General features: G+C 31.9%; 1 protein-coding gene across 1 annotated transcript in view; it reads right to left on the reverse strand.

Moving 5' to 3' along the window:
- The window catches only part of LOC126891865 (choline transporter-like protein 1), a 224,822-nt gene that overhangs the window by 194,601 nt on the left and 16,914 nt on the right, over positions 1 to 13,307 (reverse strand). The window lies entirely within an intron of this gene.

A 13,307-nucleotide genomic window follows, 5' to 3' on the forward strand; every position in this document is an offset into this window, starting at 1 on the left:
GAATGAGAAAGAAGTCGCTTTATTTGATTAAATGTTAATAAAAAAACATGACGAAGTAAAAAATTTCGATATCCACGGAATGGTACGCATTTTCTATTGACTTCCTCCAGATATTTCAGTATAAAAATAGCGCCCAGTAATTTTTCAGGATGTGGACGTTTGACGCCCTCCATAACGCTTCAGATGTTTCCTGGAGTATATCCGTACCTCAGAACAAAAGTGTATTAAGTCACAAAATGTACATTTTACAGGAGAGCGAAAATAAAAATTATTTTTAGTGTTTTGTAACATTTTCCATTTAATACATTAAATTTTATTTAGTAAGTTCTTATAAATGTGAACAATGATCATTGTTCTTTTTACCAATAAAAAGAATTTTTTTTGAAAATTACTGTTTTTGGAAAAAATGGACTTAACACATTTTCGCTCTGAAAAATAAATTTTTAACTGTGACTTAATATTAATTTTCCTACCTATCCTATGGCAAAGACTGAGCTCTATTACGAAAAATATGATACCTATTTTACAAAATTAAGGAAATGTTGGATATAAAGAACTAAAAATATTATACGGACATATTTGTAACAAAACCATTAATACGAGTACTAAAAAAACTACTTAAAAAATTAAAAATAAAAAGTCGAATTAAAAAAAACAGAAATGGTTGTAACGCAACTGTATTTTTTATTAACTAAAAAAATTAACAATAACTTTTTGAAGTACATTAAATAATAATTAAAAACAAATGCAGGGCTACTGCCGCTATATCAGTAATTTGAATTGTGTCTTTATGCACTAGAGTCTGAAAAACACCGTGAATCCTCGCTGGAACCCACTTTAGCAGAAGATCATTGAATTTTTTAGTACTTATCGGATTTAAGGTACATATATCTCAACGAAATCAGAGAATCTTCTACAGATTGATGATTTCTTCTACCAACTCTTCGGTTAAGAATACACACTTAAATTCCAAATCGAAGTCTGTTTTAAAGTACAGAATCACAGGATTTTCTTGTCTAAATTCTGAATTACACATACTGTTTGTGAAATTAAATTTTTTTCATTATTCTCAGTTTTATTTTTATTTTGAAACGAAGAATCGTAAGAACTGCACAGTTTATTAAAGTCTTTAAGATTAGAAATTGTCATTTCATGTTCGCAAATATTTCCTCTGAATATAGATTAAATAATATAGTTGAAAGTATACATTATTGTCTAACGCTTCACAGAATCTTGATCAGTATAAATTTTGTACTATACGCCATATTTTATCAAGTATGTAGGGGAGCACAGTATGCTAAATGTGCAGTCACTCGAGCGCTTAGGGGACGTATTGGGTTGTGAAGAGTAGGTTCTAAAACCAAAAAAAAAATAAGTAAAGTTTTTCATTTTAGTGGGGACTTGTCCATTTTTAATTTAATTTTTCGTTTCCAACAATGGTTTTTTTTTAGATTATATAGCTATCCATAATTCGAAAAAATGTCTCGAATAAAAGTTACTTATTTTTACGTAAGGAATCCAAATCTGCAATAAGTAAATCTCCCATTTAAAAGCAAATCTCCCATTTAAAATTTTAAAGAAACCCCCACCCCACCTCCGTAAGGGGTCGTGTTTGGTGCCATTCGATAGATTTTTCAAAGATATTGAAATAAGTGTATTTTTCAGTTTTTCGATCTGATGTTCATTTCGTGAAATATCGCGGGATTCGTATTTAAAATATTAAATTTACCCCCCACCCCTCTCCGTGAGAAGTCGTGTTTGGTATCATTCGATAGATTTTTGAAAAATATTGAGTACGTATTTTTAGTTTTTCGATCTGTCATTCATTTCGCGAAATATTCGCTTTTTTCTTGTGAAACTTTGGGACTCACCCATTTCCTTACGCCCCGCTCAAATCGTCAGATTTTTGAAATATACACTGTTTTGCATGTACTTAACTACCTTACAGTGGCGGCTCGTGGCTTTAGGGACAGAGTCGGCAAGGTTTTGTCTCCTCAGATAGGTATGCCGTCTAATTAAATGGCTTCAGTTTCATAGAAGATTTTTAGTTTTTGTTTTTTTTTTGTAAACGTGTTTATAAATTAACTCTAGTCTATATTGTTTCGAAGTAGCAAAATGGGTTATAACGTCATTGTAAAATTTATTATTGTTTTGGAGAGGTTTTAAAAGGTTTTTTCTATTGACATTTGAGACAAGTTTGACATTCTCTCTTGTTTCATGGTGTTTCGACAATACGTTTTGACTCTTTTGATACAAGAGAAATCCCGTTCATTTGAGGCACAATTTGCCCACATTTGAGCACAATAATTTATTAAGTTCGGGAACAGTTTGTTATTAATGAATTAAAGGAAATAAAAAATTAAACATATTTTGTACTCATCCCACCTTCCTAAAATATTTAGATCAGCATATAAAACTGTTAATCCATTTTCTTATTTTATTTGAATAAAGAATGATGGATAATTTTTAATGAGCTTGTCTAATAGATATTTTGAAAATTCTTTGGAAATAATAATTGAGTTATCCTTCCACTCAAAAAGGTGCGGAACATTGTTTAAATAATCAAAATGTCAAAAAATGAAGAAAAACTTCGATTTTTTTCTTCGTCTTTTGATTAACTTTCAAAGTATTCACTTCTGAGAAAAGTTATACTGACATAAAAGTTGGGTAATTAAATTTCCTACAATATAGGATTATTTAAAATTTTAAAAGTGTCATCCTTGTTTCAAAACAGCAATAATTGCTAAAAAAACATAAAAAATAAGTATTTGCATTTTACGTTTTTCAACCATTTATGCTAGACTTACGACCTTCATATTTTAAGCAGAAAACCTTTATGATATAATAAAACAATACTGTAAATTTCATTAAGATCGATTCAATACATTTTGCAAAATAAATTTTGAAATCCAGCTTTTGCAAAAAAAATTAATTTTTTCAAAATGTTGCAGTACTCACAATAAAGCTGATAGAAAGTTGATTTTTTTTACATATAGAAGAAAGGTACAGCATTCTTCTATATGTAAAAATAATTTCAACTTACTGTCTGCTTTATTTTCAGTTCTGCAACATTTTGAAAAAATTAATTTTTTTGCGAAAGCTGGATTGCAAAATTTATCTTGCAAAATCTATTGAACTGATCTTAATGAAATTCACAGTATTGTTTTATTATATGATATAGTTTTTCTTGGTAAAATTATGAAGGTCCTATGTGTAGCATAAACGGTTGAAACACGTAAAATGCGAATACTTGTTTTTTATGATTTTTTCGCAGTTATTGCTATTTTGCAACAAGGGTGACAATTTTTAAAATTATTAGCTAATCCTATATTGTAGGAAATTTAATTATGTACACAACTTTTATGTCAGTGCAACTTTTCTCGAAAATGAATACTTTTAAAGTTATAATCAAAAAATGAAGAAAAAAATTGAATTTTTCCTTCATTTTTTGACATGATTATTTAAACAATGTTCCGGACCTTTTTGAGTGGGAGGATAACTCAAATATTATTATATGAGTTATTTTCAAGCAATTTCTGCAAACAAATATGAGTCACCTTTCAACGTCCAAATTAATGTTAGTAATATTTTTACAGATGGGCCCTGGTCTATAAGTACGTGTCTTGTTGCCGTTTGCAAATCACCGCTGTGCTCGGCAGATTGTTTTTCTGCCGTACTTGTCATTCAAATAAATACGGGGAATGTATAATTGGTTGCCTATCGGCTAATATTCCATAGCGTCTTATTGCAAGCAAATGGTCAATCTGGGTACGGCTTGCCGAAGCGGGACTTGAATTCACACAATCGCAGTCGGGTGTTTGGCTGGCTAGGATCATTAATTTGAAGTCTTTTACGCACAGCGCACAGGGATCACTTAACTTATCGGATCGATCGAATTCTTTTAAAAAGAATGAATAAAATTTAGTCTGTATTATCTCAGATATTTTTTTTATTTCACAGAAACGAATATCATCAACTCCGATTAATAAATTACTTTTAATGGGAAATAAGCCACAATTTTACCAAAAACATGATTTTATTAACGTTTCGAAGCCCAAATCGGGTTTATTTATATATTTATAAAATTGTGGCTTATTTCCCATTAAAAGTAATTTATTATAAAAATGCCACAAGAAAATAGCTTCAGAACAACTCTGATTAACTTATATATTTAAAAAAAATCTATAATGTGTCCATAAATGTGTGGGTCGGCACTGCCGACCCTGCCTACCCTGACCAGCCGCCACTGCTACCTTATCTTAATCTGACCCATTTCGAGTTTTTCTAAGGATATATTTTTTTTCGGCCCCCCTTAACAAACTCCCCTGCATTAAGAGCCAATATATGAGCCAATATGAGCCATAAGAGTCAATAATCTGACGCGCTCGAGTAACTGCAAAAATCCCCGCTTGGGTTCCCCTATCATAGGGGATATAAAAAGGCTAAAAAATCTTAATAGCATTACTAAGACAAAAAATAGTATACAAAAACATGTATACAAAAACACAATTTAAAACCAAGCGTGTTCATATATTCTGATACGCATTTGATGATGTAATTAAAGTAACCCGTTGAGATCTGTAGTTTTTTTTTACGTTCGCCTGTCCTAAATATCATCAAGCAAAGATCTAAAATTAAATCGACCAAGCCCACGAGTACAGTGCAGACAAAAGATTTTATAACCTAGTTCTTCGTGCACGCAAAAAATTCATTTAAGTTAAAGCGTTGTTAAAGCTAGTCGGAGATATACAGAGTGGACCGAAAGTCTGGAAGAGGCTAATTATCTCCGATAAAGGGATGGTCCGAATCATATAAAAATAGAGATACACCAGGGATATATACCTGAATACACCTACACACACCCAAACTTACATATATATGTATATGGAATCATCTGATATTTTACTATTTCGTGCGAATTTAAAAAAACAAACACACGAAGTCAAACAATATTTATTTTAAAGCGATTTAATAAAAAATACATAACAATTAAATAAATCAATAAAGTATTTAACAAACAAATTGAAAGTAGTTGAAAGTCAATAGCATACAAAAGTTCAATGTAAAACGAATAATGTTTAAATTGTTTTTATTTATTTTTTTTTGTGGTAGTCAGTGTATTTTGTGGTAAAATTTTGTATTTTGTGGTAGTCAGTGTTATCACCTCTAGTCCTTATGCAAGCTTCAGTTTGCTTGGCCACGCTCCTAATCAAATTATCAACATTTTGTTGTGGTAGGTTGCTCCATTTAAGAGCAACTTGTACTAGCCGTGCGGTGTTTTGTGGATTATCCCGGCGAGCTCTAACTTCTCTTTTAAGCATATCCCACAAACACTCTATAGGATTAAGCTCGGGTGGGCAAGCCGGCCACTCCAAACATGGGATATTGTCCAAGTAAAAAATACTGTAGAATAGCTTAAGCCGGTGAAATATGATATTCTTCAAATATAGATGTTAGGTCAAACGTTTAAGAAGCGGCCCTTTGAAAGCATCTGTGTTTTTACGGCCAGACCTCCCGCATACCTATTCACAAGTTTCGTGCAAAACATTAGTTTTAGTTCGGTAGCCTAGCAGTGTATTAATACTGGAGTGTACGTGTGTTAAGTGATACGAGTGTTTTGTTTGCTGTAATTATTTTGAATATTGGTTTAGTATTTCGTTTGGAGAGTGTCAAGTGTTGATTATTGTTATTTAATTAATGTGAATAGTGATGTGGCACCCGTGGGATAATGTAAATATCGCGTACGATAACGCTGATATTGTAGAAATTGCCAGTGCTAGTGTGAATGTAATTACTAAAAAAAAGAGCTCGTTAAGAAGATTCGAATGCATTTAAATGCAGAAACACAGCAAGTATGTTTGAATGTATACAAAAATCTACGTACGAAATTCGGCTTCGATGAAACACTATTGGCACAAGCCACCTCTGATTTAACAGAAATTCCACTTTCTACTGTATATAAAATAGTTAAAAATGAACCCTATCATCGCAAGAAACGATGTGACTACAAATTTTCAAGACCTTTAAATCCTTCACTTGTAAAACTATTGAAAACCACAATATACGACTGCTACAAAAGCAATGAAATACCTACAATAGAAATAATAAGAAAGAAATAGGAAACAACCGGTCGAAATATGAACTGCTGTGAGAAAACTCTTCAAAATTGGATAAAAAAATGGGCTTTAAGTTCAAAAAAATAAATAAACGTCAAGCAATTATGGAAAGCCAAAGAATAGTCAACAGACGTAATATGTACCTAGAAGAAATTACTAAATATAGGCAAGAAAATAGGAGAATTTATTATTTAGATGAAACTTGGTATGATACCCACGATACAGTAAAGAAAGGATGGACAGATGGTTCAAGCATGTGCATACCAGAAATGCCTGCAAATAAAGGCTCGCGACTAATTATTGTACATTGCGGAGAAAGTGAGGGATGGGTTCCGAATGCTTTAAAATTATGTGGGAAGAAAATGGAAGATTGTAACGTTGACTACCACAAGAATATGAAAGCTGACATTTTTGAAGATTGGTTTGAAAACTCGCTGATCCCAAACTTGGAGAAAAACAGCGTAATAGTGCTTGACAACGCTTCCTATCATTCCCGACAGCTCACTAAAATACCAAATACATCTTCAAAGAAAGCTGACCTGCAAAATTTTTTAATGGAAAATGATTTGTATTTCGAAGATTTTTACACAAAAAAACAACTTATTGAAGTTCTACACACGAAGCAATTTAGAAAATTATACGCTCTAGAGAGTATTGCCGAAAAGCATGGACACACTATATTGAGACTTCCCCCCTACTTTTGTGTTTTCAATCCTATTGAGTTAATTTGGGGACAATTAAAACCAAGTATAAGGCGTTCAAATAAATTTCCTAAATTTGACAAAAAGGTAATTGAGATAATTAAAAAAGAAGTAGCCAATATTACCAAAGTAGACTCGCAGAAAAGAATCGCCAAAGTGATCAAAGTGGAAGAATATTATAAGAAGATTGGGCACTTCCACATTAATGGTGGAAATAAATTTATTATTGAATTGGGCGATGATAGTGACGAAGAAAATACGGAAGAAGGAGAAAATGAGTTAAGTGTATCAGTATTTTAATTTTTGTGTTGTGCAATTCATTTTCCAAGCAGAAGTGTACTAATGAAGACTCGGTTAAAAAAATATTTTTAGATTTTGTATTTTTAATAAAAAAAGAGCGGGGACATGCTTGCATTTTGTGCTGAATTTTAAAAGTTTTGAACTGTATAACTAAAGTAATTTTAGATCTAACTGTGTTTTTATAAAGTTCTTTTAGTATCAGTAATTACAACAATAACAAGATTAATTATAAAAGCTATTCTACATCAGTTATTAATGCAAGCATGCGGTAAGAGGGAGGTCCCTGTGAGGTTAAATGTTATTAAAAAATTGATAAAATTAATTTTAACACATACAATATTATGTCCTGCTTTAACGGTATTTACCTAAGTATAAATAAATATTTTTAACTACATATTTAATTACCAGAAAACACCAGCTGCCGGCCTAATATTAAAGAAGAACAACCCAAAGAAAGCTACAAATCTTACCTATTACACTATATAGATTGCTTGAACAATACCTTCTGCTTCAATGATGTCTGTAGTCATTCTAATGGTATGTAGAGGTCCATTAACATGCAATCAAATTAAATTTTCTCCTGTTGCACCTCTCCAGAGCCTGGCTACAGGTTATCAACATACCTGTGAGCAGTTAAAGTTGATTGGAGGAAAATTAAAGGATTTTTTTAGTGATCACAATTCCTCTCCAGAACATTACACTTCCCCTTGTATGTTTGTGAATAGATCTGACAGTTTTCGTTCTTGATTGTCTTCCTCGACCTCTAAGTACACGAATTCATGGGTCACCGATTTTACATAAATCCTGACTTTTTTTGAAAATAGCACATTTTGTCAATTCCCAATGTTCCAGTTTCGGTGGTGAAGACACCAATTTAGGCGATCAATCTTAACTCGGGAACCCATAACTGTCACCTGCTGTATACTTCTTGGTACGACCTCTTCTTCTTATCGTTTCAATTGAAACAGTTACGCCTGTAGCTTCCAAAATCTGCCTTTGGAGCTGCTGGTGAGAAATGGTTGCGTGTCTTCCAGCTGATTGGACAATTAAACGATCTTGGAGAGCCGTTATTACTTTTGACTACTTTCCCTTGTTATATTTTTGAGCTTTCCTAGTTCCTGTTACCTAGCATAGGTTTTAGACAGAACGTCCTGTATTACGCCTAGCTCTACAGCTATGTCCCTTTGAGAAGATTACTTTCTCCACAAGACCAATAATCTTTCCTCGTTGTAAGTTCTATAACCCCACATCAGCCATATTTTCGTGTTTGGACGCAAAAGTTAGTTTATTTATTTTCGTTCAATTTGCAACTAAAGCAAATAACCTATACTATACCGTACCGAGCTGTACTATCCGATTGTCTTATATATTCGTTTATTTTCAATAAAAACCTTTATTCTTCGCAACAATAACAAGTTTTTTCAAAAGAAATAAATATTACTTTGAAATACATGGTGATTCCATATAAGTTTGGGTGTGTGTATTTGGCAATATGGAGATTTGAAATTTGATGTTTGTAACGTTAGTTGATTACTACTTTATTGCTCCCATTAGGTACTTCGGTATACATGGTTTTTTTAATACAACACCATGTATACTGTATTATGCACCTTTATTGAAGTGTCCACTTAAATGCCAGTTCGGCTGTACACAATAATTTCGATTTTATGTAGGTCAGGAACATCTTAAAAAGATAAAACAAAAGCCTAGAAACGGCTAATCGTCTCAATAATTTTTTTGATTCAAACTACAGACCATACAATATAGACACCGTTGCACGTCATTCGCGTCATAGCACGTGACGTCACATGATGCCAACACGAAATATTTAAGTCGTAGGTGTGTTTCTTTTTAGAATCGTTTAGCAGAGTACACTGTAATTACAGCCACTAGACAAATTCTGTTATATACAAGTAAAAATAATATTTCAAGATTTCTATTAATGTCAATTTAAAGAAACATACCCTAACGGTCCTTTCACACGCTAAGAATTTGAATAATGCGAGGGTTAGAACGCACGATGACATTCCAATGGTGGCTCACTTAAGCAATCCCACATGTGGTAAGTTTCACATTACACCGAACGTTCCAATCGTCGTGTAATGAGAAAGGTATAATGGAAGTTAGGATAAATAATCCCCGGACAAAAAATCCCCACAAATTATCCCTGGACAAAAAATCACCACAAATTATCCCTGGACAAAAAATCCCCACAAATAAACTCCGGACAAATAATCCCCACAAACTTTTTGGACAAAATATCCCCACAAAAAATCCCGGACAAAAAATCCCCAAGAAATATTTGCTGCCGAATAGTTCTGTAAAAGTTTTCCCGTGAATTTCCCAATCGCCATAAAACCTCTTTTTGGCACGAAAATAATGATTAGCAATTAAAATTAATAATGAATTGTAATTTCGATTATCCAAATTTCGAATTCGAATTGTGAGTTTTTTGGCTGTGAAAAAATAAGTACAGTGGTACCTCGATATACGAGCGCCCTAATATACGAGTGTTTTGAGATACGAGCCGCCGAGCAGCGATGTTTTGATTTGAGATGAGAGCAAAATTTGACATACGAGGAACCGCCTTTTAATAAAATTCATGCCTCTTTTTGACTACCTACTTCTACTTGTGTTATAAAATAAAAGCATACAGTGGATCAACGAAAAAATAGTTTTGAAGAGAAGCCAGAATTAGAAGAGGTTGTCTCTACAAGAGATATAAAGGAGATCTTGGGAATGTGGAAGAAAATTGCAGAGTTCGTGGATAAAAATCACCCCGAAAAAGTTGCAACTGGTCGTGCATCGGAGTTGTTCAATGAAACATTCCTAACACATTTCGGCAATATTCTGAAAGGGAGGAAGAAACAGACCTCTTTGGATAGATTTTGCTCATCTGCAGATGAAAATGAGCAAAGTGTGACGAAAAAAGCGAAGACCACTGCACTGACGAAAATTAAGCGTTTCCGTAAGCACCTCACTTTTTCTTATGTTTTTACAGAATATGTATGTATTTTTTGTTAGTTATAAAAAATGTTTCTTCTTGTAAAAACATTTTTCTTATTTAAAAACACTTAACAAAAACAACTAAGGCGGTTTTTTTTTGACTGGAACGGATTAATGACATTTCAGTTAATTTCAATGGGGAAAATTGCTTTGACATACGAGCAAGGTTACGGAACGAATTACCCTCGTATTTCGAGGTACCACTGTATTCGCATTTTACGGTTTTCAACCATTTATGCTAAACTTAGAACCTTAATATTTCACTCAGAAAACATTTATGACATGATAAAACAATACAGTAAATTTCATTAAGATCGGTTTAATAAATTTTGCAAAAAAATTTTGCAATCCAGCTTTCGCGAAAAAAATTCATTTTTCAAATTGTTGCAGCACTAAAAATAAAGCAGAAAGCAATTTTTTTTTACATATAAAAGAATACTGTACCTTTCATTTTAGACCAGGGCGCATCTGTAAAAATATTAGTACATTTGGACGTTGAGAGGTGACTCAAATTTTTCTGCAGAAATTGATTGAAAATAACTCAAATAATAATATTTGAGTTATCCTCCCTCTCAAAAAGGTCCGGAACATTGTGTAAATAATCAAAATGTCAAAAAATGAAGGAAAATTCGATTTTTTTCTTCGTTTTTTGGTTATAACTTTAAAAGTATTCATTTTCGGGAAAAGTTGTACTGACATAAAAGTTGCGTAATTAAATTTCCTACAATATAAAATTGGTTAAAAGTTTAAAAAATAGTCACCCTGGTTGCAAAATAGCAATAATTGCGAAAAAACCATACAAAAACAAGTATTCGCATTTTACGTTTTTCAACCAGTACACTAAGGCTACGGCTCCACGGGCGAGAAATTGACGCTAGCAGTAGCCGTAAAACGAACTTAAGGTTCCGCGGAACGGAATAGGAATAGCCGAACTGAACCGATTACGCACAAGTCCTGTAGTCGGTACAGTTCGGCTATTCCTGTTTCGTTCCGCGGAACCTTAAGTTCGTTTTACGGCTACTGCTAGCGTCAATTTCTCGCCCGTGGAGCCGTAGCCTAAGGACCTTCATATTTCACCCAGAAAAACTTTATGATACAGTAAAACAATACTGTAAATTTCATTAAGATCGGTTCAATAGATTTTGCAAAATAAATTTTGCAATCCAGCTTTCGCAAATAAAATTCATTTTTTCAAAATGTTACATTACTGAAAATAAAGCAGATAGCAAGTTGAATTTTTTTTTTGCGTATAGAAGTGTACTGTACCTTTCATTTGCAATTTGCAAAATTAAAATCTATTAACTACCACGGCGTCAGGAATTTTTTTAAATAAACATTAATTATTGGTGTACGCGCAGGACAGCGGATAATTTGCTCTGATTGGGCATTCTAATGACCTTTGATAATGATTGATGCATTTTAATTTTTATTACATTTCGATATAACTAAATAAATTTGTTTATTGCAAAATAAAAACACATACTCTACTGTCCTTTGAAATAGCACTTTTTTAGCAAAAACTTTTTTTGTTCATATATTCTAACTTAGAGAATAAAAGTTTATTATTTTTAAACATATGCAATTGTTTAAACAATATTTCACAAACAATAATAAAATTAGTTTGATTTTTGTGGAATTAAAATATTAAAATACAACAAAATATAGAGTAAGAAAATAATATATTAGATAAAGATTGGAAGAAATTTTGGTGGAAATCAACTTGTGTGAATCGAACACCACTGTCCTGCGCGTAGCACCAAAAATCATGTTTATTTTAAAAGAATTCCTGACGCCGTGGTAATTAATCGATTTTAACTTTGCAAATTGCAAATGAAAGGTACAGTACACTTATATAAGCAAAAAAAATTCAACTTGCTATCTGCTTTATTTTCAGTCCTACAACATACAAAAAAAATGATTTTTTTTTACGAAAGCTGGATTGCAAAATTTATTTTGCAAAATCAGTTAAACCGATCTTAATGAAATTTACAGTGCTGTTTTACTATATCATCAAGTTTTTTTGGGTAAAATATGAAGGTCCTAAATTTAGCATAAATGGTTGAAAAACGTAAAATGCAAATACTTGTTTTTGTATGTTTTTTTCGCAATTATTGCTATTTTGCAACAAGGGTGACTATTTTTTAAATTTATAACCAACTCTTTATTGTAGCAAATTTAATTACACAACTTTTATGTCGATACAACTTTTCTCAGAAATGGACAGTTCCAAAGTTATAATCAAAAAACCAATAAAAAAATCGACTTTTTCCTTCATATTTTGACATTTTGATTATTTAAACAATGTTCCGGACCATTTTGAGTGGGAGGATAACTCAAATATTATTATTTTAGCTATTTTTAAGCAATTTCTGCAAAAAAATTGTAGTCACCTCTCAACGTCCACCTCAAAACAGATGCGCCCTGGACTATTTGCAATTTACAAAAATAAAATCGGTTAACTACCACGGCGTCAGGATTTTTTTTAAATAAACATTAATTTTTGGTGCTACTCGCAGGACAACCGATACGTTCTCTCTGATTGGGCATTCCAATGACCTTTGATAATGATTCATAAATTTTAATTTTTAGTACATTTCAAAATAAATAAATTTGTTTATTGCAAAATAAAAACACATACTCTGTCCTTTGAAATAACACTTTTTTGGCAAAACCGTTCATTGTTCATATATTTTACCTTAGAAAATAAAAGTGTATTATTTTTAAACATATTATGCAATTGTTTAAACAATTTTTCACAAACAATAATCAAATTAGTTTGATTTTTGTGGAATTAAAATATAAACATACAACAAAATATAGAGTAAGAAAATAATATATTAGATAAAGATTGGAAGAAATTTTGGCGGAAGGAAATCATGTGAATCGAACCGCTGTCCTGCGCATAGCACCAAAAATTAATGTTTATTTAAAAAAATTCCTGACGACGTGGTAGTTAACAATTTTAATTTTGCAAATTGCAAATGAAAGGTACAGTATTCTTCTATTTGTAAAAAAAATTTAACTTGATACCTGCTTTATTTTCAGTCCTGCAACATTTTGAAAAAATGAATTTTTTTTGCGAAAGCTGGATTGCAAAATTTATTTTGCAAAATCTATTAAACCGATCTTAACTAAATTTACAGTATTGTTTTATCATATCGCTAAGTTTTCCTGGGTGAAATAT

Source organism: Diabrotica virgifera, chromosome 9, assembly GCF_917563875.1.
Source record: "Diabrotica virgifera virgifera chromosome 9, PGI_DIABVI_V3a".
Lineage (NCBI taxonomy): Eukaryota > Metazoa > Arthropoda > Insecta > Coleoptera > Chrysomelidae > Diabrotica > Diabrotica virgifera.